This window comes from Camelus dromedarius, chromosome 7 (genome assembly GCF_036321535.1).
Source record: "Camelus dromedarius isolate mCamDro1 chromosome 7, mCamDro1.pat, whole genome shotgun sequence".
Taxonomy (NCBI): domain Eukaryota; kingdom Metazoa; phylum Chordata; class Mammalia; order Artiodactyla; family Camelidae; genus Camelus; species Camelus dromedarius.
The window spans coordinates 30,929,829-30,954,603 of record NC_087442.1 but is presented as its reverse complement, the minus strand read 5'-3'; the positions used below and the strand labels follow the sequence as shown (position 1 = coordinate 30,954,603).

Below are 24,775 nucleotides of genomic sequence, written 5' to 3'. Positions count from 1 at the left end.
CTAAAGCAGAGGACTGGTTAACTAAAATCATTTTACATTTAAAGAAATGCAACTTTATGAATCTTAAGTTGTTGATAAAGAAGACTATGTCAAGGAAAACTGTCTTACAACTTATGTCATTCAAGTCTGGAAAAACATAAACCAAAATGCAAATAGGCTTTATGAGAGAATAGAATTAATAAACATTTCATTTTCCAAGTTTTGTTCTCCTTTCTATACTTCTATTGAGTATGCATTATTAAAAAAAAAAAAGAAAACACATGGTAAAACTTAAGGTTTGAACTTTTGGCCTGCTTTTTAACTACAGAGTTTGAAAATAGCAGATAGATATAAGTGGAACATCTCTTTCTAAAACGAACTGACACATCTATCAACTGAAAAAAAAAATATATGTATGTATTTCACCTATCAATGAAGTACTCCAAATTGTGTGCCCCTAGTCTGTCAGAATCCAAGGAGAAAAATCTCTGAAACAAGCATTTTTGTTGAGTATTCTGACCACCCTCAGGTAACTCCCACAGGTTCCATGTTGATAAATTGGGAAGAGTTGGAAAAAAAAAAAAAAGACCACTCCCAAAGTATTAATTTATATCTGAAGGTGTTTCAGTAGATGTCATGTGGATGGATAGCTCTAAAAACAAACACTAGTTCTATTTAAGCGTTTACTGCTCCAGGTGAACATCTGCTTATCCCCTTTTTGTTTTTGCCTCATTCCTTTCTCCCCCTCCCATTTCTTTACACACAAAACAAAACAAAAAATAAGCTCTATGTCACATTGTTTCTCTTTCTGACTGAGCAATGCTACTGACTTTCATAGTGATCTTAACTGAGAAGAACTCAACATGTATTTCCTAGGGAGCCTTAGAGGACTCTCATTCTTTGACTCACCTCTCCTCCTGCCTTTAACTGTTAAGCTTTCTTCTCATGTGTATTTCTGTTGCTGCTGTTGTTATTGAGGGATATTGAGGGAATTCAGGTAAGTGAGGTGCAGCCATGGACTCATTGCTCTTTTCTCCTTCTCCACCCTATCTACTCTCATGCCTCAGGCACCAGCTTTTTGGTTATGACAGTTTCATATCCCATCTGCTGGCAAATATTTTGCTTCGAACTTTAATCTTTAGTTAGGAAATTATTAGCTGATATGGTTTCCTACCCTGAGCCTCAAGCAAACTGATCACTTTATCCTCATTGCAGGAGGGAAACAAAACAGATTAAGCATTAGAACCCTTCAGAAATGGTATTTTTGATTTCATTAGTTCAATTTAGTAATTATTAATACCTATCATGTTTTGGGCACTAACATACAAGTTCCCTGAGGGCAAAGGCTTTGCTGCTATCACCGCTGTGATATTCATCAAAATAGCACAGATATGACACAACTCAGAGTGAGAACTCAATAAATCTTGGTGCATACATGCCCGACTGAATGAACGACACTGTCACTGCCCTTACGGGGCTTCCATACCACCCTTATCAACCTTTCCTCTGCCTACACATAGTTCACACATCCAACATCCCCAGCCCCTTCTTCGGTTTCAGTGGGAGAAATACACAAATATTTTCAATATACTGTTGTATTACATTTTAGAAATAAATAGGTGCTTTGGAGGGCCAGAAAAAGGGCACTCAGATGAGTCTGATAGTTCTAATAAGGCTTCCTGGAGGAAAATATTTGAGCTGAATCCTAAAAGTGGTAGAGGAGTTTGCTAGTAGAGAAAGAAATGGCTGGTACCGGTGGGCAGACCTCACACCCACAGAGCAGGTCACAGAATTGAGCAAGGGCTAGTGGGCTACCTAAACTGCAAAGCCCAGAGCAACTGCATAGGCCACAGGCACGTGAAGCCAGCTCTAACAGGAAAGGATGCATGCAGGTTCCCTCCATCACAAAGTCTGAGGGGTTGGTTGAGGTAACCTGCAGAGCCCAGCTGCATCTGAAAGGACAGCAGAGTCCAGCCTCTGTGGGAAAGCAGGCCCGGTGCCTCCAGAACTTCTGCTTCTCCAAGAGAAGCTAGAAACTAAGTGGTTAAAGTTAAACTCATACAGTTTAGAAACACTTAGCTGAGGTAAGACAAACTCGAGTACGCTGTGCAAGACGAAACAGCAATGCTGCAGGCCTCATGTGCCACATCACTGGTTTGCTCCTCTGGTCCCAGAGCTTTCTTTCAGGCAAAACTTACTGACAAATCCTACTGAATGGAGAACACTGTCCGAGAGAATCCTTCTCAGGTTTATTTTGAGGAATTGTTACAGAGTTCATAAATAATAAAGGTTTAGTACAGTATTTAGAATGTACTGCATGTTCTGAATGTTCAGCAATGTTCACAATATTTTAAAAGATGCTTCCTTTCTTATACATTAGTCCAAGGAGCTTCAAGAGTGATGATGCCACCCACAGTGACCTCTTTAGCTTGAAAAATATAGGTATCAGAGACCTACCTCAAGCCTATTGAATCAGAATACACAGGAATGTGGACCTGAAATTCGTGTTTAGGAAAGATCCTTGAACATAGCTGAGAACTATTTACTATATTAGTCTTTGGGATGTTTCAGCTGTGTTCTGCCACTAAAATCAGTGATCAGTGTAAATTTAATTTCTATCACGTTTCTATGTAGTGATATTGACTATTTGGTAGTTAGTATTTGGTAGAAGTTTCACATATATTAAAGAAATAATACAAAAATAAGGATTATGACTAGAGTATTACTTTTAGAAGTAGTATGGAATAACTTACTGACAAATATTAAAGCACACTATATATAGTGTATTACATAAACATTACATTTTATACATTAAAATTATATATTTGTGATTTCAAGTAGTCAGAAAAAGAGTAAGAATCAACTAAAATAGTGTTCTCTCTCCCCTCCACTAAAATCCCACTGAATAAATAGGTTTAAGTACAGCTGATAAATAACTTATATGGACTCCTGCCTAGCTTTAAGTGAGGCATACTTTTTATCAATGTAAGTTTCTAGATATGCATAACTTACTGGGAAATAAATTTAAATATACTAGATACAGCGCAGTGCTAGAAATAATTTCTTAATAAAGTAATAAATAGCTGGCCTGTTAATTTTTTTTAAAAAGCTTTGAGGAAATAATTCTTCTAGAAATCATTTGGAACATTCTGGGGACAATTATAGTCACGTAACAATGAGTGCATTTTAAACAAATGACATTGTTCATGCTTGATTATCAAGAAACTTTGGAAGAAACACCCTTCTCTTAAATGTTTTGCAACTTCAGTTGCCATAACAACACAACATTGGTTCTTTACTCCTAAAGAGAAAAATTGCTGTATTTTTTTCTTATCCTTGAAGAAGCTTAGAAAATGACTGGTGAAATGTCATATTTAATAATACCAAATTCAGTGCAAGGTAGAGAGACACTTGTTGAAAAATTATCTATAGAATTTCATTAATCATGTTAACTTCCTGTTTCTTCTTTGGGTACTTCAACGTGTTTTGTCAATATTGCATCATATTTTAAAGTTGCAAAATTATTTTGCTTACTAATGAGGCAGGAGGGAAGGAGGCAGGGCACAGCCATTAAAAGAATAATACAGACGTTGAGCAAACAGCATAAACTGGTTGGAACCATCTAGGTCCAAGATGACAGAAGATTCGATTCCCAGTAGACCTTGAGCCTCATTATACACTCACTGTAATACATTAGCATGCTAAATGGCACACCCATAGGTGCCATGAATGTTCCGAGGCCGACCATAAAAGGCCAAAAAGTGAGTGGTAGCTCAATTCCTGGGAAGTCCCCCCTCTTCCCTAAAACAGTTGCAAAAATTCTCCCCTGTGTTAGCATATGAAGTTATCTAGCCCATAAATACTAACTACCCCTGCACCTTGGGGCTGCTAGCACTTTCTGAGAAGACCCCATTCCCTGGGACCACTTTCCCTTCTGAGAAGGACCACGTCCTGTCTGTGGAATGCGTATCTCTCCAAATAAACTTGTTTTCACTTTACTATGGCTCACTCTTGAATTCTTCCCTATGTGAAGCCAAGGACCCTCACTTGGCAGGGTGCACCTCAGGGTCTCACCCAAGATCTGGGACATGACCATCCTCTTGCACCCCATTTTCCTGCAACACCAGTATTATATTTTTAACAATATGATCTTAAATCTGAATAATTGTCATGCTAAATTATACTTAGGAAATCTTATAAATACAGTTGACCTTTGAATAACATGGGTTTGAACTGTGCCTGGCCACTTACACGTGGATTTTTTTCCAATAAATACATACTACAGTACTACACCATCCACAGTTGTTTGAATCTTCAGATGCAAAACTACAGAGACGGAGGGCCAGCTGTAAAGTTACATGTGTTCTTTCAACTGTCCAGACGGTCAGTGCCCCTAACCCTTGCATTGTTCAAGGATAAATCTGTATTTATTTGCTTTAAATAAGGTAAACATTCAAAAAGGTGAAACCCAAATGTCTCTCACATTCAGAGCCCAATCTTTCTCCACAGCTGAGTCACTTTAGATTATCTATGAAGAGAAGGTTGTAAGTTAAATAGCTAAGAACTTAACTATCAAAAGATGTGGAATGTTGTGGAAATTTAACTAAAAAAGCTAAAAATAATTAAGTAAGAACAAAAGAAATATTGAAATAAATAGAAACCTTGACCAAGACCCACATCCCTTCTTTGGAAGTCCTCTCTCTCAGTCCCTGTAGAAAAGTGAATCCTGGTGACCAGGTAGGCACTATGTGACCCTGATCTGAAAGACAAGGTTTGAATATTCCCACTACCTATATTCAAATTCTCTGTAATGAATCAATTTCCTTGATGCCAATAGTACACAGAAAGTGTTCCATGTGTATTTTTATGGGATAATTACTACTGTGGAGTGGTGACCTAGAGTAAGGTACAGTGGCCACTCTGGTCAGTAGTTCCCTCCCAGACCTACAGACCCCTGACATCTCCCTGGAAGGGAACTAAGCTTCCAAACCACCATCAAAGAAAAAACCCCAAACCAACCAAAAAAATACCCAAAAGTTATTTTGATCCTTTCCCTTTTTCTCCCTCTGACATGTAATCCATCCACCAGTCTTGCCAAATATTTGTCAAATTGTTCCATTTCTGCCACCATTATCCTTTTCTAAGCTACACCATGACTGTTAGACAATGGCAGTAACTTCCTGACCTTTCTGCATTCGTTTTTGTTCCTCTTTGAACCATTATCTACACAGTTACCAGAACAGTCTTCTTAAATCAGTTCATGTTATTCCCTGGCTTTGAACTCTTCAATTATCTCTCATTACTTTTCAAGTTAAAAAGGAAAGCTTCAAGATCAGCAACATCAAGAAAGAAGGTAAAGACACACTTGATTCTATCACCAAGAGAAAGAAATGCCAGGCCAAGAAGTATGCTGAATCTGTAACGTGGGTCTATATTACAGTGGAGAAGCCTTGCCCCTTCATCTCTCTCACTTTTAATAAGCCAGGCATTAGAGCAACCTTATTAATGAAGGACATCAGACTGTTCTTCTTTAGAAACAAGAGAGTCTGGATTTGAGGGGCCAATGTTATAAAAATGGGAATTGTCTATGAACTCCAGGTCACAGCACATGGAGACCCTGGGGCCCAGGTGGAGAAGATGGCTTTCTCGTGAAGTTGAGCTCAGGGACAGACTCACCCTTGGAAGAAGGGCCGGGGGTGGGTGTGGGGCTGGTCACAGCTATCTCGTCCACATTCAACAATTCGGAATCAACACCCAGGCCATCTTTGGACAGTCCTACTCATTGCATAACATCCAGATACTCTCTTATAATTTTGTTTCTTCTAAGCATTTTTCAGTATGAATCTTATCTTTCTTATTTAAAAAAGAATTTTAAAGTATTTATTTATGCCTACTACATGTCATTAGTCTAGATACATGCTTGTTCAATTGTTAATTATCTATGTTCTCCACAAAAAGATAAGCTCCTTGGGCAGAGAGCTTTTCTATCTTGTCCAAAGCTCTAGCCTCAAAATAGGCACTACATAACATTTTTTAAATCAACTAATGAATTATTTACTAATTGCCAACAGGATTTTAAGCCAAAAAGAAACATTTTATTTCAACTTATCAGGTAACATCACTTTAAAAAATAGGTTAAAGTTCTAACTTTAACCATGTCCTTTCAAGTAACAAGTTCTGTCCCCTAATTATTAGAGTATTCATAATATCCACCATCCAAATTGACTTACTTCTGAGACTGAAAGGGGAGCTATTTAAATTATACAAGGACACAAAGGAACTGAATAGATATTTTTCCAAAGAAGATATCCAAGAGCCAACAGGTACATGAAAAGATGTTCAACATCACTAACCATCAAGGGATGCAAATCAAAACCACAATGAGGTATCGCCTCACACCTGTTAGAATGGCTATCATCTGGAAGACAAGAGATAAATGTTTTTGAGGATGAGGGGAAAAGGAAACTTATACACTCTTGATGGGAATGTAAATTGTTGTAGCTACTATAGGAAAACAATGTAGATGGTCCTCAAAAAATTAAAAACAGAACTACCTTATGCTCCAACAGCTCCTCTTCTTGGTATACATACCCAAAGGAAAAGAAAACAGTATCAGAAAGATATCTGCCCTTTCCTCTTTATTGCAGCTTATTCTCTATATAGTCACTTGGCTATTATTCACAATAGCTAAGATACTGAAACACTTATGTTTCCATCAACAGATAAATGAATTAAAAAGATGCAGCATATATATATATAAAGGAATATTATTCAGCCACAAGAAAGAAGGAAATCCTGCCATTTGTGACAACATGAATGGATCTTGAGGGCATTATGCTGAGGTAAGCCAGAGAAAGACAAATACTGTGTGGTATCACCTATATGTGGAATCTACAAGTGTCAAATTCATCAAAACATGGAGTAGAATAGTGGTTATCAGGGGCTGCGGGGTGAGGGAACTGAGGAGAAGTTGTTTAAGGGGATAAACTTGCAACTAGTAGATAAATTCAGGACACACACAGCATAGTGATTAGAGTCAACAATACTGTATTATAAACTTCAAAGTTGCTAAGAGACTAGATCTTAGTTGTTCTCACAAAAAGAAAGGATAGTTCTGTGATGTGATAGAGGTGTTTGCTAATACCATGGTGGTAATCATATTGTGATATACGATGCAACCAATCAACATGTTATATATACTTTGAACTTACACAATGCTACATGCCAATTATACCTTAATTTAAAAAAAAGTATGCCAAGATAACAAACATAAATTGAGACTGCCCTGGGCAATCCAAACTGCGTGGTTAGCCAACTAAATTACATTCTATAGTTACAAAGTCTGTGTTTCGAGTCTCTAAAATAATTTTCTAATTAATACATGACATTTCTAATAATCATGTGTTTCATGTATGTTCTTCAATTTTGCAGAAGTTGTATTTTGATAGTTGTTACCATGAAAAAGATAAAAATTAACACATCATACTTACTATGTACCAGGTGATACCTGTTTCTTAATTCATTTAATCCTCACAACAACCTTATGAAGCAGGTATTATCCTCATTATAGAGATGAGAAACTGATGCAGAGAAGTTAAGTACACTTAGCTGAGTGTGACCTTGAGTAATGGAGATAGGATTCAGACTCAACCAGTTTGCTCCACAGTGAACGATCTTCTCTACCATGATTTATGTGTCATACACAGATGGCAGCTTACACTCTGTGTCTAACAGCTCTTCTCCACATAGTCATGGGTATAGGGTAGACTGAAACGGTCTGAGGAATGCTTAAGAACTTGACATAGGCAGAGCAATGACAGGGAATTTCAGGCATTCTGCAAAGCACAGTTTACTTGCCAAGAACATTCTCATTCTGGGTTGGTCTCAATTAAAAAGAAAAAGAAAAGAGAAAAAAGAAAACCCTGTGTTTATGTTAGAAACACATCATCTGTTTTTTTTTTCAAACACTAGGCTAAAAATAAAGAAATGTCAGGTCATAAGAAGTGATGTGAGATTAGAAGAGTAGTCTTGAATGAATTTATAAATAGAATGAGAATTTGGTGTCAGGCAGATGAAATTACTGTCTGAAAGAATTTTAAATATAGTATCACTGACTCAAATTATAAAACATTATTCTTCATTAAGATATTAAAGCCTTAGATATAAGATACAACAGGTAGGAAACCAAAAAAAGCCTCAATGTAGATGTTTTATGAAGAAATAATATGATTTTAACCATTTTTAAGGAAAATTATTCTATAGATTAAAAAATAGTATCTCCTTACACAATGGTGTCAGTTATAATGTTACTCACTTATTGCATTTTAAACTTCAATAGTTTTTAAATTCCTTGTTTCAAAATTACTTAAAAAATAACATACTGATTCCCATTTTTTCATGCAAGGCACTTGGAAGTCACCAACAAGTGAAAAGCTCAACTGACTGAAGAGACAACAGCTCTTCTCGGGTTCTTAAGAGAGGAGAGGACACATGGCAAATGGCTGCTTCCAAGATCGGAGTGACAGGCTAACACATGGAGTAAAGGACTCACCGGAGCAGAGACTCAAGAGCGGACATCAACACAGGAACCAGGACTAGGGCAGGAAAACCTGAAATGAAATTGACAAATCGCTGAAGGCTCAGTGTGGACAACTCTGGGAGCTAAAACTCCAAGGGGACCCAGTTATGGGGGGTTGGGGGAAGGCACAATTTTATGAGATTTACCTCCAGGAGCTTGACCAGGTTTCACAGTAAATACTGGAGAGAAACGGTCTCCTGCTTCCAGCAAGGAGAGAGGAAAGGGAACCATTTTGAAATGTGCTGGAGCGCTCCGTTCCCCTTAATAAAGCCTGCCCTCAGGGGAAACCAATTAACTGGAGCGTAATCCGCTGGGGTTATCAGAGCCTACCAGACCTGGGGGGAGGGAAATACCTAATTCAAGCCAGCGTTAGCCTTCCACATGGGAGAAGGGACTTAATCAACTTCAGCCAATACAAGCCATGTGATCCCACTCAAGGAGGGAGAGGAAAACCGAGAAACACTTGTGAGGTTCGCAGTCCACACGCACAGTTCACTAAAAGACCCAACCACAGGACTAGGGAACACTTCTCCCTCCCTCTATACCACATTAGTAAAGGCCTATCTATAGCTGTTCCTTCTACTGAGTACCTAATGTCTGGCTATCAAGAAAAAAACTGCAAGGCATAACAAAAAAGCCAACAAAAACAAAACAAAACAAAACAAAAACAGTGTGAAGAGAAAGCAAGCATCAGAACTAGACATGGCAGGAATACAGGGACTGTCAGACAGGGAATCTAAAACATCTATAACTAATATGCCAAGGACTCTGACAGATAAAATAGACAGCATGCAGGAACTGATAGGCAATACCAGCAGAGAGATGGAACTTTCAAGGAAGATTCAAAAAGAAATTCTGAGATCAAAAGTACTGTAACAGAAATAAGGAATGCCTTTGATGGCCTCATTAGTTAGATTGAACAATGCTGAGGAAAGAATCTCTGAGCTTGAGGATCCATCAACAGAATCCTGAAAAAAACAAAAAGCAAAGAGCACAAAGACTGGAAAAAAAAAAAAAAAAAAGAACAGAATGCCCGAGAACTGTGGGACAACTACAAAAGGTGTCAGTTACACATAAAAGGAATAACAGGAGGAGAAGAGAGAGAAAGAAATGGAAGAAATATTTCAAACAATAATGATGGAGAATTTTCCCAAATAATGTCAGACATTGAATCACAGTTCCAGGAAATGCAGAAAACACCGAGGAGGATAAATGCAAAAAAACCAAAACACCGAACAAAACAAAACACAATTATGCATATAATTTTTAAACTACAGAAAAATGAAAGATTAAAAAAAAAATTCTGAAAGAAGCCAAAGGGAACAAACACCTTACCTACAGAGAAACAAAAATAAGCGTTATATCCTACTTCTCAGAAACCATGCAAGCAAGAAGAGAGTGGAGTGAAATATTTCAAGAGAAAATGAGCAACAACCTAGAATTCAGTACCCTACAAACTTAATTCTTCAAAAGTGAAAGAGAAATAAAGACTTTCTCAGACAAAAATTGAAAAAATCTGTTGCCAGCAGACCTACACTGCAAGAGTGTTAAAAGTGCTTTAGAGAAAAGGAAAATAATATAGGTCAGAAACTCGGATCTATATAAAGGAAGGAAGAGCACCCGAAAAAAGGAGTAAGTTAGGGTAAAATTAAATGTTTTTTTATTCATAATTGATCTAACAGATAATAGTTTGCTCAAAAGAATACCAACCATCTATTTGATGATGTATGCTTGTATATGTACTATCTATACATATCTCACATGCATATATGTAGATTTATATATGCATGTAAATAAGTAAAATGTATGACAGCAATGATGCAAGGGGTGGAAAGGAGAAATTAGGATTGTTTTTCACTATCTGTAATGAGGTTATAATGTTATCTGAATGTGGACTTGGATTAATTGATGTATATTTCAAACTCTAGAGAAACCAAAACTTGGAAGCAATAAAGATGTCCTTCAGCAGGTGAATGGGTAAATATACTGGAGTACATCCAGACAATGGAATAGTATTTTGCACTAAAAAGTAATGAGATAACAAGCCATGAACAGACATACGAGAATCTTAAATGCATTTTACTAAGTGAAAGAAGCCAATCTGAAAAGGCCACATACTGAATGATTCCAATTATATGACATTCTGAACAAGGCATTAACTAAGGAGACAGTAAAACGATCCATGGTTGCCCATGGTTGGCCGGGAGGAGGGGAGGGCGGGCAGACAAACAGGCAGAGCACAGAGGATTTTTAAGGCAGTGAAAATACTCTGTATGAATCATAAAGATGGACACATGCCATTATACATTTGTCCAAACCTGTGGAATGTACGACACCAAGAGTGAATTGTAATGTAAACTAGGGACTTCGGGTGATTATGATATGCCAATCTTAAGTCCATCACTTGTGAAAAATGTATCATTCTGGTAAGGGATTTTGATAAAGGAGGAGGCTATGGAAGTGTGGAGGCAAAGGGTATATGGGAAATCTTTGTATCTTAAAGTCTTAATAAAAAAATGACACAGAACACACTCCATAAGAGAAAACAAATCATGAGATGTACCCTACATAATAGTAATTTTATGAAATAGACAAAAGTAACTTTGGAACCCTTTGGTGTCTTGAATGTTGCAGGTTGAGAGCAATAAAACTCTGAGACCAGAAGTGCCAATACAAGCAGACATCTCACTTAACTTCGTTCTCATCTGAACTTCTCAAATTATTTAATTTTATGTCATTTCACAATTACCTTGATTGATGTTCAGATTTTAAGTGTCATCATTGGGAAGTATTTTTATTTTACTGCTTTGCCTCTGCTTCACTGCTTTTCTCAGAGCTAGCCCACTGAGATCTCTTGATACAAGGCATTTACTTCTCAGCCATATTTTATTGAAATGTTAACTAATAGTAGTTTTCCTTTCCCTGGATTTTTGAAAATCAGGGTGATATTGGCATTAACATGATATTTTAATAATGTTGCCAGTCCCCTGATAAGTTGCTCACATCAGCTGTTTAGCCCCAATACTTAAAGCTTGGGAATAGCAATGATTCTCTTCACGTTCTGCTTCTGCATTCCAAGAGTTATAAATACTAAGTTATACTTGCCCCAAAGCAAAAGTATATCCACCAAGATAGTTGCTGAGATCAGGAGTCTCTGGGCCTCATTTTAAAACAACAGCATTAACAAGAAAGCAACACAAACTGTATGCCATTTGAAAAGTAAGAGAAACAAGAATTCAGAATTTTTTTTAGATAAAGTTAAAAAAACACGCATTGGTTGAAAGTTACCCTGAGTAATGCAACAGAGCATCTTACAGGAGACTGATGGAATTCTATCTTTTAAGAAACAATTCACAAGTGTGAAAGGATTCTTGGATTTTTGACATTGTAATTACTACCCTTGGATGGCATTTGTATGGACTTCCACAAATTTTAACTTTTTAGACAGTAACAATTTCAGAGACTGATTCTGTGTAAGTTGCATTTATATTTTATTTCAATCATGTAATATTATTTTCAAAGAAAACCTCAACCTAAACATATAAATTTACTCCTATTGGAAGTCCTAGCTACTATAATCACAGCAACATACTAAAATAATGTAAAAAAATTAAATATAAAGAAGAATTGATTTTAATTCCAATTAGATTTTTTTTTGTTTTGGATCAGATCCTTGTTTCCTCAGAGACCATAACAAGATAGATCATCCAGGAAGCTAAAGGACTACGGCACTGTGATAGGGGAAGCTTTGAATTTTGCTTACCTTCTTGGAGCCATTGTGCATTTTTACCTTATTCAACTTATAAAAGAAAAACTGAGACTATATTTTGTAATTTTTGGTCCAGCTTTTGAAAGAACAGATTGTTGATTGGGAAGGTTCCCCAGACACAAAAGGCAGAGAATAAAAGATCTCTAAATTTCAATTCCAAAGCATATACACTGAGCTGGACAGTGTACCAGCAGCCACAGTATACCATCATCAGACCTTCCGGGGCCAGTCCGGATCACTACCCTCAGGAACTCTTAACTCTGTAAACCCCCCTAATACCAGACCTAGACTCTTAACAAGGTCTGTCCAACAGGAGTGTCTCACTTGGCCATTTTTTTTGTTATTGTTTTTGTTTTTGTTTTCTCACATGCAGCAGGGAGAAATCTCTAGAGGCACTGTACTGCTCTCAAACCACTCTCAAGCCTCAAATCAAATCCAAAAGAAGTTCAAGTAATCTATAAATTAGCAAAAAACAAAAACAGAATGCAAAATAATTGTTAAAAAGGGAAAATCCAAATTCAGCCAACTAAACTGACAATTTGGCTCCAACTCAACTCCAGCAACAACAAAGAGAAAGCTCATACCTTAGGGAAAAGACATGAGCAATGGGAACTTTACAGTGAGGCAATTAAAACATGCTCAGTCCAATAATTGCATTCCACAGTTTTAAAAGTTTAATAGTTATGCATTGCCTATGAATTGAATCCAATCCCTGGTTGGACTGATGTTTAAGGACTTCCAAAAGTTGGCAACAACCTCCTTTTCCAGCCTCATTACACCAAAATGCTTTTTAAAATGTTCCATCCAAGTACCTCTATTGCCAGTGAAAGTCATGATCTATCCCAGGGGTCTGAGATACTTAATATTCTTTTCTCTTTAAATGTGTGCATTTTGTTTTAATACAAAAAATGCTTTTACTTACTCGTCATTTGAATTAAATCCATATTCCCAGAAATGTTCCATTTTAACTCTGTAGCTCAACCTAATTTCTAGTGAACTGCCCTAAGTAGCGGAGGATATTAGCATTCTGGTACAAGAAGCCAGGAGGTGGGAAAAGCTAAATAAAGCCTCAGGTTCTAGTCCTGGGCTGCTGTTAACTAGTTTTGTGATGCCGACTGGGCCTCTGCTATTGTTCTCGGCCCCAGTATCCCATCTGAAAAATGAAGCCAGATTTGGCTAGCAGATTTCTTTTTTCTTTATCTCTTTTTTCTGTGACACAAGTATGCATAACAGAAAATGCGGAGCTCCATGGGAAGCAGAAGCCAAGATGGTCCTCCAGGCAGCTCTGGGCTCGGGGTTTAAAAACCACAGGACTGGATAGTGTGAAATCCCTGGTCCTTCTCTTCTGATTATACTTTAACTGTATTATTTATCACTGCTTTTTCTAATTCTCCTAGCAATATTTGCACTCGCCCTAAAAAGCACTATAATTTCTTCATACTCCCATATTTTTCTACCACCTTGCCTTTGGACTGAATTTCTTCTGCACAAATTGCTTTCCCATTAGCTGTCAAAATTCTGTCTACCTCTCAATGGCCTGTTTTGTTACAGTCTCCTAGAAGACTTCAGTTCCCTTTGTCACAAGAAATCCCTCACCCTAAACTTACCAAAGACTTTGTGCTTCTTCTATTTTATTGTCTTGATTAGTTATTTATGTTCAGATGGTCCCCAATTTACGATGGTTTAACTTTTGATTTTTTCTTTTTTGACTTTATGGTGGTGTTAAAATGATACACATTCAGTAGAAAACACACTCTGAAACTGGATCTTTCCCTGGGCTAGTGATACATGGCGCAATACTCTCTCGATGCTGGGCAGCAGGGAGCTGCAGCCCCCAGTCAGCTGGAGGATCACAGGGGTAAACCATTCTTCACGCTGCACCTTCAGTGCAGTAGTCAATAAATTATATAAGATATTCAACACTTTGTTATAAAATTGGCTTTGTGTGAGATGACTTTGCCCAACTGTAGGCTAATGGAAGTCTTCTGATCATAAAGTAGGCTAGGCTGAGCCATGATGTTTGGTAGGTTAGGTGTGTTAAACGCATTTTTGACTTAATGGTATTTTCAATCTTCACTGAGTTTATAGTGACATATAGTGACATAACTCCATCGTAAGTTGAGGAAGATCTGTATATGCTTTCTGATCTGCTAGATTGTGTTTAGCAGACACTATATTTTAATCTGTAGCAGGAAATAGCAGATTGCTCCTCCTTACTCCCCAAATTGTCAGATCTAACAGAAACTGAAGTTGTACATCCCAGAACACTAAATGAAAGCAATTTACAGTCAATGTAATTGTTTTATTGTAAATTAGGATCTGGAATGAGTCATACCCTCTACAGTAAACTGAGGCTCACCTTGGTGAGATTTGCTTTAAGGCCACCTCTGGGCTAGATGGAACCTTTGAGCAAATAAGGAAGAGGCACTGCCCCTGGCGGACAGGTCCCAGTTACAAGGCACCTGGAGGAGGCAGGTGCAGACTGCAGTTTAGTCTCCACCTGCTCTTTCGGCCTGTATGCCTTGCACAACTTTTGAGTGTTGACCCTGCTTGCTTCCTAAGTGAGTAGAAAGAAGTTTAACTGGTAAAGCGAACTTGAATCAGTACCTGCTCTCCTAATGTGTAATAATGACTTCTCAATTCCAAGAGAACCTCTTAGAGCTTCCAGAAAAAGCTTGAGTTCCTTAATTTGCAAATTATAATTAGGGCAGAATTGGAGTAGTGGAAGAGAAAGGGGTAGGACACTGGATTGTGGGATGCGGTAGGTTGAAAGGGGACACAATGTAAGGCCATTGAGGCAAGCAGCCATAAGCCAGGGAGCAGTGAAGGAGTATGCCAGCCTTTTCTAGAAGGCTCTAGTCTTTAGCCTGCAACACCAAAAATGATTCCCACGCTTGACTGCTCTGGTAAAATTTACTTAGCTCTGCTATAAACAAACTTTGAATTCTACTAGACCAGCATTTGGTCCTGGAAACTTCATAAAGCAGGACTCACTTGGGTAAAGTAATATCCTGTTAGAAAGCGGGTGAACTGGACTTGTCCTCACTCCTATGACTACTTGGCTCAATAGCCATTGGTTATTTATATGGACCTGGAGACCCAAGAACTAAGAGTAGCAACGACGAATCCATTGGACAAGAAGGCCAGATGTTACAGTGAACATCTTTTGTTGAAGGTAAGAATAGGCACCCCTCATACTGCCTGTTTCAATAAACTTCTCTTCAATGAAATGAATGAGCCAAGGTAAATTAGCAGTCTTACTCATTCTTAGTGTTTATAAATTACAGCATAATTGAACTCTGATTTCTTCTAGAGTTGAGTAGAAAACTCTAAACTTAAACTGAACATTTTACCTTAGAATTAAAATTTTCTCAGGATATATTTCTGGTCTAGGGTAATAACCCCAACTGCTCAGTCACACCCTAGCCAGAAACCTTGTCACTGGTATCTATCCTCTTTTCTCTCCAACTTTAATTCTTACTTTAAACTTGCTTCAAATTCCTCAAAGCCTTCTCATCACCCAAAAGAGAGTATCTCAACCTGGGATTTACAACTACCTATCATTTGGTCAACAATAAGCCAATTAAATCCCTATGACGCTGCAATTTCCAATGTTTGCAGCCTTGGTTTCCTTAAAATTTACCAATTTAGAATATTTACTAATCTCCTTGTCATATTCTTGATACACTCCTATTTATCTTTTAAACTCAACAAAAATATTATTAAGAAATGCTTATAAGCCAATTTCCATTTCTTCCTGGAAAGCAAGGGACTTCCTCTCCACTGGCCAGGCAGAGGCAGTATTAGAAAGAACACACTTAATCCCTCATCATCCCATAAGAAAGATGGAGTGATATACAGTCTTGAACAAGTCTGTCTCAGCCCTTTTGGAGCTGTATTGTTTTGTTTAAGACCTACCTGTCTAAAGTATGTGTGGCTTCCTCTTCTGGATTCCAATTCTGAGCTCCATGAGAACGAGGACCCTCTATGTTTCAGGCTGGGTTGGTGTCCACTTGGTAGGTCCTGTTTCCCTATTGGGTGGAAGCCAATGTCAAATATTGGGGAAACTGAGGAGGAAGATTGACTCTAGCCTTTACAAGCTACCTTTAGCAGATAGTCATCAACTTGATCTCTGACTTCCCACTCATGGATGTCTTAACTAGCAGGCACTTAATGTACATTTTTTGGATGAATTAGTGAATGAATGATGTTGGCTAGTTCAATGCTTCAGAGCAGCATATAGAAAACACTCTTAGAGGCAGCTTTTCTGATTTTCTAACCTAATTTTTCTGAAAGTCATAATTATACCAACCTAATAGAATTAAATAAAGGAAACATCTCCTAACGCCTTCTGTTCCCTTTCCTCTTAGCACAAACCCAGAAAGCAGTCTCTTCTATACTCAAAGGACCATAGCTACTTGATAAACTGTTTCTAGCCTTCTTCTTTTAATGGAGCTCTCTAGCTGTTGGATTTGTTAATTTCTTTAAACCATGATTATATGTTAGTAATTTTCCTATACTCCAAATAAATATATATATATAACACATTTATTCTTGATGACAGGTGATTTTAAGCAAAACTACTATGCACCTTTGCTATATTCCCCTTTCTAAATGATAAGACATTCAACAACATTTAATGGCCATTACTTTATTATGACAATGCTTGTGGATTTCTGGTAAGCCTTAGATCCTCAAATTCTAGATCTGAAGCTGAGATGTAAACCATGACACCACTTCAACATTTCCTCTGACCGAATCCAGACAACATTCTAATATCATGAAGCACTTTGGCAATGTTTTGACTGTTGCCTTTTCTCAACTGCATTCCCAGCCTAAAGTGCTTTTGTTTGACCAATCCCGTCCTTTCAACTTTCCCTTGCTAACAATAGCTGATTGCACTTGTCAAAAAATCACATCACAATAACTATGCACTCAATTCTTAACCTGGCTGATAGTTGCATATGAAGAGCTGCTGGAACAGAAACAATATTGCTGTGGAATAGAAGTATTTTAAAAATTAGCTTAAAATATTAGCTTGAAAATTAGGTGCAAATGTCTCCTTGTTAGCTCTTGTTTCTTTCCTAGAAAGTAATGTTTCCTGTTTCATTTCTAGCTGAGGCATCATCTTGTAAATGGATAAGCTGCAAGGGAATGTACATTTCCACCAACACTTAACTACTGATGGACAATTTTAGGGTTCACAAATAAGGTTCCTTATAAGAGAAGGGAGCAAAATAAGTTTTTATGCACTTTGAAAGAAGCAGGGAAGGTAATTTCAATTCTTAGCAATACTATTAACTACTGCCACTGAAACTGCATTTTAGTACCTGCTTCTCTGGGTACCATCCTGGGTTGCATTATCTAATCTAATTCTCAGGGCAAAACTGTGAAATAGAAATTACTCTTCTCAGTTTCCAAATAAGAAAATTTTGTAGAGAAAATAATAATTTTCCCATTTCCACAAGTCAATAAATGAAAAGATTACAGATTTTTCTTGAACAGTTTCCATAGTTTTTTGTTTTCATTCTTTTCTAAACAGTTCTGGCACTAGGACTTAAATCGTTTTCCCCTGTTCTGAGATGCAGTGAAAATTCCCACATTAAGAACAATGACCTATTTTATGACCAAAAGAGTACGTTAGGAAAAACTGTTGTAGTTAACTTTGGATTTAGTGAGCTTGGTATCAAATATCCTCTCCTACTGCTACATACTCTCAATGTGGATCCCAATTGTTAGTTTGGAAAATACAGCTTCCATAATAATAGCCCTAGAATACTCAGCGAATTTGTCAAATTGAACAGAAGTAAACCCATCTCTAGCAGAGATACTTTAGTGGATATTTTGGGATGTGTTTCATGGGGGGCTATTTGTAGATCCATAAATTATACTTTGTAGGTGGCTATCAACTCTGCTCCCTGGTAATCTTGGCCCCAAAGCTGTACTTTTTTCTGAAAAAATTGAAGAGCTTCTGGAGAGCAGAAAGAGCATTATTCTGGTTCCTGAGAAGAGAAATCAAGCAAGAACCCTGCTCACAAGATGAGTGCATGGGTCAGGTGAAAGTATTTCAAAGCTATTTTAGATTCCAGATATAAATGAGATCATAGTGGTAATCGTATCACAATATATAAATATATCAAATGAATGCATTGTATACCTTAATCTTACATAATGCCATAGGTTAATTATATCTCAATAAAAATAAATTAATTAATTTTAAAAATGTTTCAAAGCAACAATTTACACATGTAGGGACAAGACAGAAATCCATTTCCTGCATCCAGTGACCAAAGTCACTTTGGAATAGCATGGGGCTGAGCTTCTGAATTAGAAGTTCAGGCTTCTTAAACACTTCTTGATTGATGATAAGATTGGTTTCAGGGTCTTTGGATGAACAGATAAGGGTTAAGCAATTTTTCTTTAAAACCAAGAGTGGGCAGGGTCAAGCTGGCAAGCCGACTGCTGAGCAGGAAAAGCAGTGAGTGGGCAGTTGAGTGTGTAAAGCTTCTGACTTTCACTATTGTGAGAACAGGTCATTTGCGGCTTTAGAATCAGTAGCTTCTCCTTCCACTTTCTTTTCCCCTCCCCCAAACTTCTTAACTTTATGCTTAATTCTGTTGTTACTACTCAAGGAGCAGGTCAAATTTAGCGCTTCTGATAAGTCTTTGTTGTCATACATTTTTCTCTTTGGACTATAAGGAAAAGAGCAAAGGAAAGTGTTTAAGGTTGTATTTCTCTGTGTGTGTGCACTGGTGTGTTAAGCAGAAATGGAATGGATTTGTTGTATTACATAAAATTGGCTATTCATTAAAAAAACCCACCAATGCATTTTCATAAATTAAAATTATTAAGTAGATGCCCTGAAATTTCTCATCTTCCTCACAGTCATCCTCATATCATCATATCATCAAATATAACAGCAGTTCTCAATCTTAGCTGTGCATTAGAACTACTTGGAGAGATTTTAAAAATCCCAGTGCTCAGGCCACACCCCAGACCAATTAACAGAGAACTGCTGTGAAAACCAGGCAACAGTATTTTTTAAAACCCCCAGGTGGTTCTGAAGTCAAGCCAAGGCTGAGAACAATATCATTATTATCATAATTTTTATCATCATTATCACATAATTTTTACTTGATGTCTAAGTGTGTAAGATATTAAGGTACAGTACGCACAAGGAAAATTTCTTAAAATGGATGCCTGCTTCATAGTGCCTCATAAATCCAAAAGTTAGTGTTCATTTCTTCCTTTATTCAATAATAAATAAAGGCAGTAAATATTGACTAAAGGCTGGATGCTGAACTTACAGTGGTAAACAGAGTAGAAATAGCTTTTGACATCTCCGAACTTTAGCAGAACAGGACATACAGAGGGTCACAGGGTTTGTTAATTAACTTTCAAGACTTGTGAACCAAGATGCGTGTTTTAAAATTTTCTGGCTATATTCCTGATGGTGGCTGAAACCACCACCACCACCACCACCGCCACCACCAATCCTTCTGCCTATCACATTAAATAAAATTCTACCTCCTGATGAAAATCTTGGGAAGTCATGATGTACCTTTATTCAGCAGAGTAGCAATCATAGGAAAAAGGCTAATAAAACCCTGAATTTTTGTTAGCTAACTATATACAGTTCTATATCCTTTGAAATAGTATAAGTGGTCATTTAGAAATGTTAAAATAATTATTTCAGATGAAAATACGTTAAATTGATCTATTAAACAGATGCACAGAACATAATTAAATTAGCAAAATTGTTAGAAGAACTTATAGTGAACATAAAGCTTTTCTTTTTTTATCATAATGAAATTGTTCTAATTGATTTTTTGAGAAGTTTTGATTGTGTTTCCTGGTCAAATATCATCAGCATATAATAAAGGTGTCATGTGGCATACATCTGTGTCAAAATTACTGTGGGCTTTGGGGTTCCCGCGCTGGGACTAATACATAGTTGAGCTAATTAGTCTTCTATTGTTCTTTTAACAGCAAGGCCAATGAGATATTCTTATTTAAAATGGCAACAGAAGTATTCTTTTTTTCTCCAGTGGTCATATTTCATAGGAGGTATTTTTCTGAGCATGGTATTTTAAAATCAGGTATCTTTTAATATAGCTAATTTGTAGGTAATTGGAGGACTATAGATGTACGTGGTAAATGATGAACGCTAGAACACTAATGAACAAATTATAACAAGTTTCTCTTCCCTTTATTAAGCATGAAACGCTAAAAAAAAAAAATCCATAACCATTGTGATGGTTATGGCTGCTGGTGCCCTTTTGACTGTTGCAATTTTGAAGATAACTTTAGTCAGCTGGAAAGCATATGTTAAAAGGGAACAGCTCAAGTGAAACAAATTCTTCTTGCTTTTGTCTCCAGGTGAACTGCACTGTGAAAGGACACAAAATACGTATGCATCACCCGAGAGAATTGCAATATGAGATAAGGTGTATCTGCCGAGTAACTGAAAACCTCTTTCTACTACCAGAAATATTAAAAATTGGAAAAACCTATTAGTTCTTTTTTTTCAAACAACCGAAACAAGTCATTTGTTTTTGTTTTTGTTTTTCTTTATAGCTGCTTTGTAGCAGCTCACATTTTTCATGTGAGTTGTCCTGGTAGATTTCCTAAAAGCTGATGTTAGAAGGCAAATATTGCTACGTGAAGGAACATATGACCACTCAGGGATGTGAAATGAAGTGCAGCTAAAGCACATTTTTCAAGGAAAACCCCACATTTAAGCAATGGAGTGATTCGTTATTTTTCTCTTATCTATTAAAAGTCTTCATTACGGAATAAAAATGGTTTCTTGCTTCACTCCTCGCATTACTTTTCAATGCAGCTACTCTCATATGATTTGGTGACACTTCTTCCACCTCATCCCCTTAGTTTGGGAGATTTTACTCTGTATTTTATATATACTCACACATATTTGTGTGTATATATTAGAGACAGGTCACTGCTTTCAATTTGTTAAGAAATATTTTCATGCAGTTGAGATATCAGAGTATCTGTACATAATGCCAGCTTTCAGTAAAGGTCACATCTTACAGTTAGATTCTGAGAGGAAATGTACAGAATACCTTATCCATATATTCTGTTTTCACACAGTAGAACATGGTATTACATTGCATAGGTAGAAAACATCTTTGGTAAAAAATGTCTTTGTGTATAAAGAAAAATGCAATAGTCCAGGAATGTGGGATATATATGCTACTTCACTGGATGAGCATTAAAGTGTGAATCACTGGCTATTTGGGGGAAATGCATTTTGAATATTTTGAATTTTTAAAATTCATAACAATGCAATAAAGGGCTTCTCTGAGGTAGGTAATGATGCTCTGGTTTAGGTGCTTTAAATTTATATATATATATATATATATTTATTGAAGTATAGACAGTTTACAATGTGTCAATTTCTGGTGTACAGCACAATGCTTCAGTAATACATGAACATACATATATTCGTTTTCATATTCTTTTTTACCATAAGTTACTATAAGATATTGAATATAGTTCCCTGTGCTATATAGTATGAACTTGTTGTTTATCTATGTTATATGTATTAATTAGTATCTGCAAATGTTGAACTCCCAATTTATCCTTTCCCACCTCCTTCCCCCACTGGTAACCATTAGTTTGTTTTCTTTGTGAGTCTGTTTCTGTTTTGTAAATAATTTCATTTGTCTTTTTTTCTTTCTTTCTTTTTCTTTTTTTTTAAGATTCCACATATAAATGATATCGTATGGTATTTTTCTTTCTCTTTCTAGCTTACTTCGCTTAGAATTACAATCTCTGCTCAGCCATAAAAGTTTTTTTTAAAATAATAAAATAATGCCGTTTGCAGCAACATGGATGGACCCAGTGCTTTAAATTTTAAATACTGATTTCCAGCACCTGACAGATGAATTTAGTGTTCCTTTCTTAATTATCTTGCCTTTCCCTGTTTATTTTCCCCTTCCCCTTGGCCATGATTTATCTCTACTCTTCTTCCTTCCTTTATAGTCTTTCCTCTTTCTCCCCTAACTACATAAACAAAAGCAAGGTTAAAGTTGTTTCAGGAAAAAGTTATGTTTATTTCATATTTTTCTACAGGAGACAAACTCTTCTAAGCAGCTAACGGGCTTCTCCTTTCTTAAGTCCAGAGAAGAACTGGGTGCATTTATATGCTGAAAGCAGAGTGCATGTATCTAGGTTTATTCTGCTACACTGGAATGTTGAACAAAGAAATCTGTAACTTTTGTTAGACTATAAACACATGCTTCAAATGATTACCAATATGATCATAGGATAAAACTCAATTTGCAAAATTCACTTTCTACCAGTACTCAAAAAAAAAGTCAGAACCACTGTCCTCTCTTGACGGATCAGTACTACTGCCTCTCTTGGTGGACAATGATACACGATCATTAAAGAGAGAAAATTGCATAATTATTTTTCCTCACTGGTATTCTTCCAAATGGTAGTAACTTAATACCATTATATATTAAATACATTTACATAGGACATATTTCAGTTTATCTAGTTCTTTGAATTCTAAATCATGATTGGTACAATCACAGGTGGTATGTTAACATGAAAATTTCTCATTCATTTTTTAAAGAAAGGAGCCAGAGTCACAAAGTAATTTTATAATTTATCTTGATACCTCTTATTAGCTTTCTGTATTTTGTCAAAATCAGCTAACTCCTTCAAACAAAAACATAAGCAGAAAATGTGAAATGTTAAATACTAGACATTCAAGCAGAGAATGAATCCTTTTTAACTTTGAACAAGGAATTAAACAATGTCAACTAATAAATTAGAGTTCACCTGTTACTAAAAATAAATCAGCTAGAGTAATTTTACAAACTGACTTACTGATAAAATTATAAGGTACGTGTCAAAGTAGATAGAGAGATAAAGTTTACTTTTCCCTGAAGTATTCATGCATATCTCAAAAGTTATTCTCACATCTAGCCATCAGCTACTGATAGCAATTTTCTACTGGACTCCCACTAAGAACTCTCACTTAAAAAACCTGTGCTCATTTGCCAAAAAGCAGTAACATTGAAAATAAAGTCTGATGGGTGCCCTAATACTAGAATCTACAAGAGTTTATTATTAATTATAAGGTGCAAAGCATCACATAAATCATATTCATCACCCCAGATGGCCTTGACCCTCCCTCTTCCTGGACCAGGTTGATTCCATCTGGGGCAGCCAACAAGTCACTGGCCACTTCTGTGTAACTAGGTTGACTAGTCTTACATGCCAGATCCTGCCATTCCTGGATCTGAATGAAATACACACTTCAAGCCTAAAGGTCCGGCATTCTGAACAGCTGCCAAAGGATCCAGATGATGCAATCTGGAAATGTCAAACAGTTAATTTCTCCCATAAACTTGGTCCAGTGGAAAGCGAGATACAGGAAATAGTATGCAAATAAACCCCACCTTCTCCCTCCATTTCATGGATTTCTCTGAGGATGTTTGTCCATCTAACTCTTCTCAGACTTTCAACATGCCCAGCAGAGGCACCTGTTGATGGATCATTATTGTGAAGCAGTGGTCACTGTGAGGATGTGTAACTTTGCACTACTTTGCTTCCTTCATTACCTCACTTTCCTTATATCTCACTCTTGCTGCCCTGGGTTCATGCAGCCCAAAGAATTCTTACCTTGGGCTCTGATTTATAGGGAATCTGGGATGAAACACATATGTGGCCGGACTGAGAAAAACACAGACACTCCTAATTTGAAACTCCTGGCTTCATAATACATAGCAATTTCTTCCCCCCTGAAGAAAAGGTATGTCTGTATCAAGATTCAAGTATTCAGAAACTACGTTAACTGGGTAGTTGAGCAAGTGATCTGCTTAATGTGGGTCAACCAGAATTAGTATCTACTCTTAGTATACATTCTATTGAAGGAGAGAGAGAGAGAGAGCAAACCCATGAAAACACCTGGACTGATGTGGAAGGGGCTGAGAGGGTGAGAAGGACTGATAGTAGCAGTACCGTGGAGTAACTGTCATGAGTAAAACTGAAAAAATAGAAGAGGATACATGAATAACATTGATAGAAGAACATTCTGGCTGGAAAGTCTAAGTTTTCTTGTTCCCTTTATGTTCAGAATGACAGATACCAGGAAGTAGGAACACAAATATTTCATCTTAGAAGACAACTAGTAGAAACCTTTTTTCAAAACTGAGAAACAGACTGGGAGGTGAGAAAATAAATTTGCCCCTGAGATGTAGCATAGAGAAGGATATTTGTCACAGAAGAAAACAAGACGATTCAAAGCAACCCATTGGTTACATCTAATAGGAGATATGGAATTTGAATATAGTACACTATCTGGGAAGAGGTCTTAAAAGAAAAGAAAGAAATCCCACCACCAGGAGATTGAACTGGGAACAAGATAATGAGAATGGTATTTATAAGACTTAGAAACAGAAAAATATCTCTGA

At 36.8% G+C, this 24,775-nt stretch overlaps 1 long non-coding RNA gene across 1 annotated transcript in view; it reads right to left on the bottom strand.

The window, feature by feature from the left end:
- LOC135321671 (uncharacterized) overlaps positions 1-8,591 on the bottom strand; it is a 73,399-nt gene extending 64,808 nt beyond the window's left edge. The window contains exon 1 of the long non-coding RNA XR_010381608.1: positions 8,531-8,591. This is a non-coding gene — a long non-coding RNA (uncharacterized LOC135321671). The remainder of the gene's footprint in view (positions 1-8,530) is intronic.
- Positions 8,592-24,775: the final 16,184 nt, after the last annotated feature.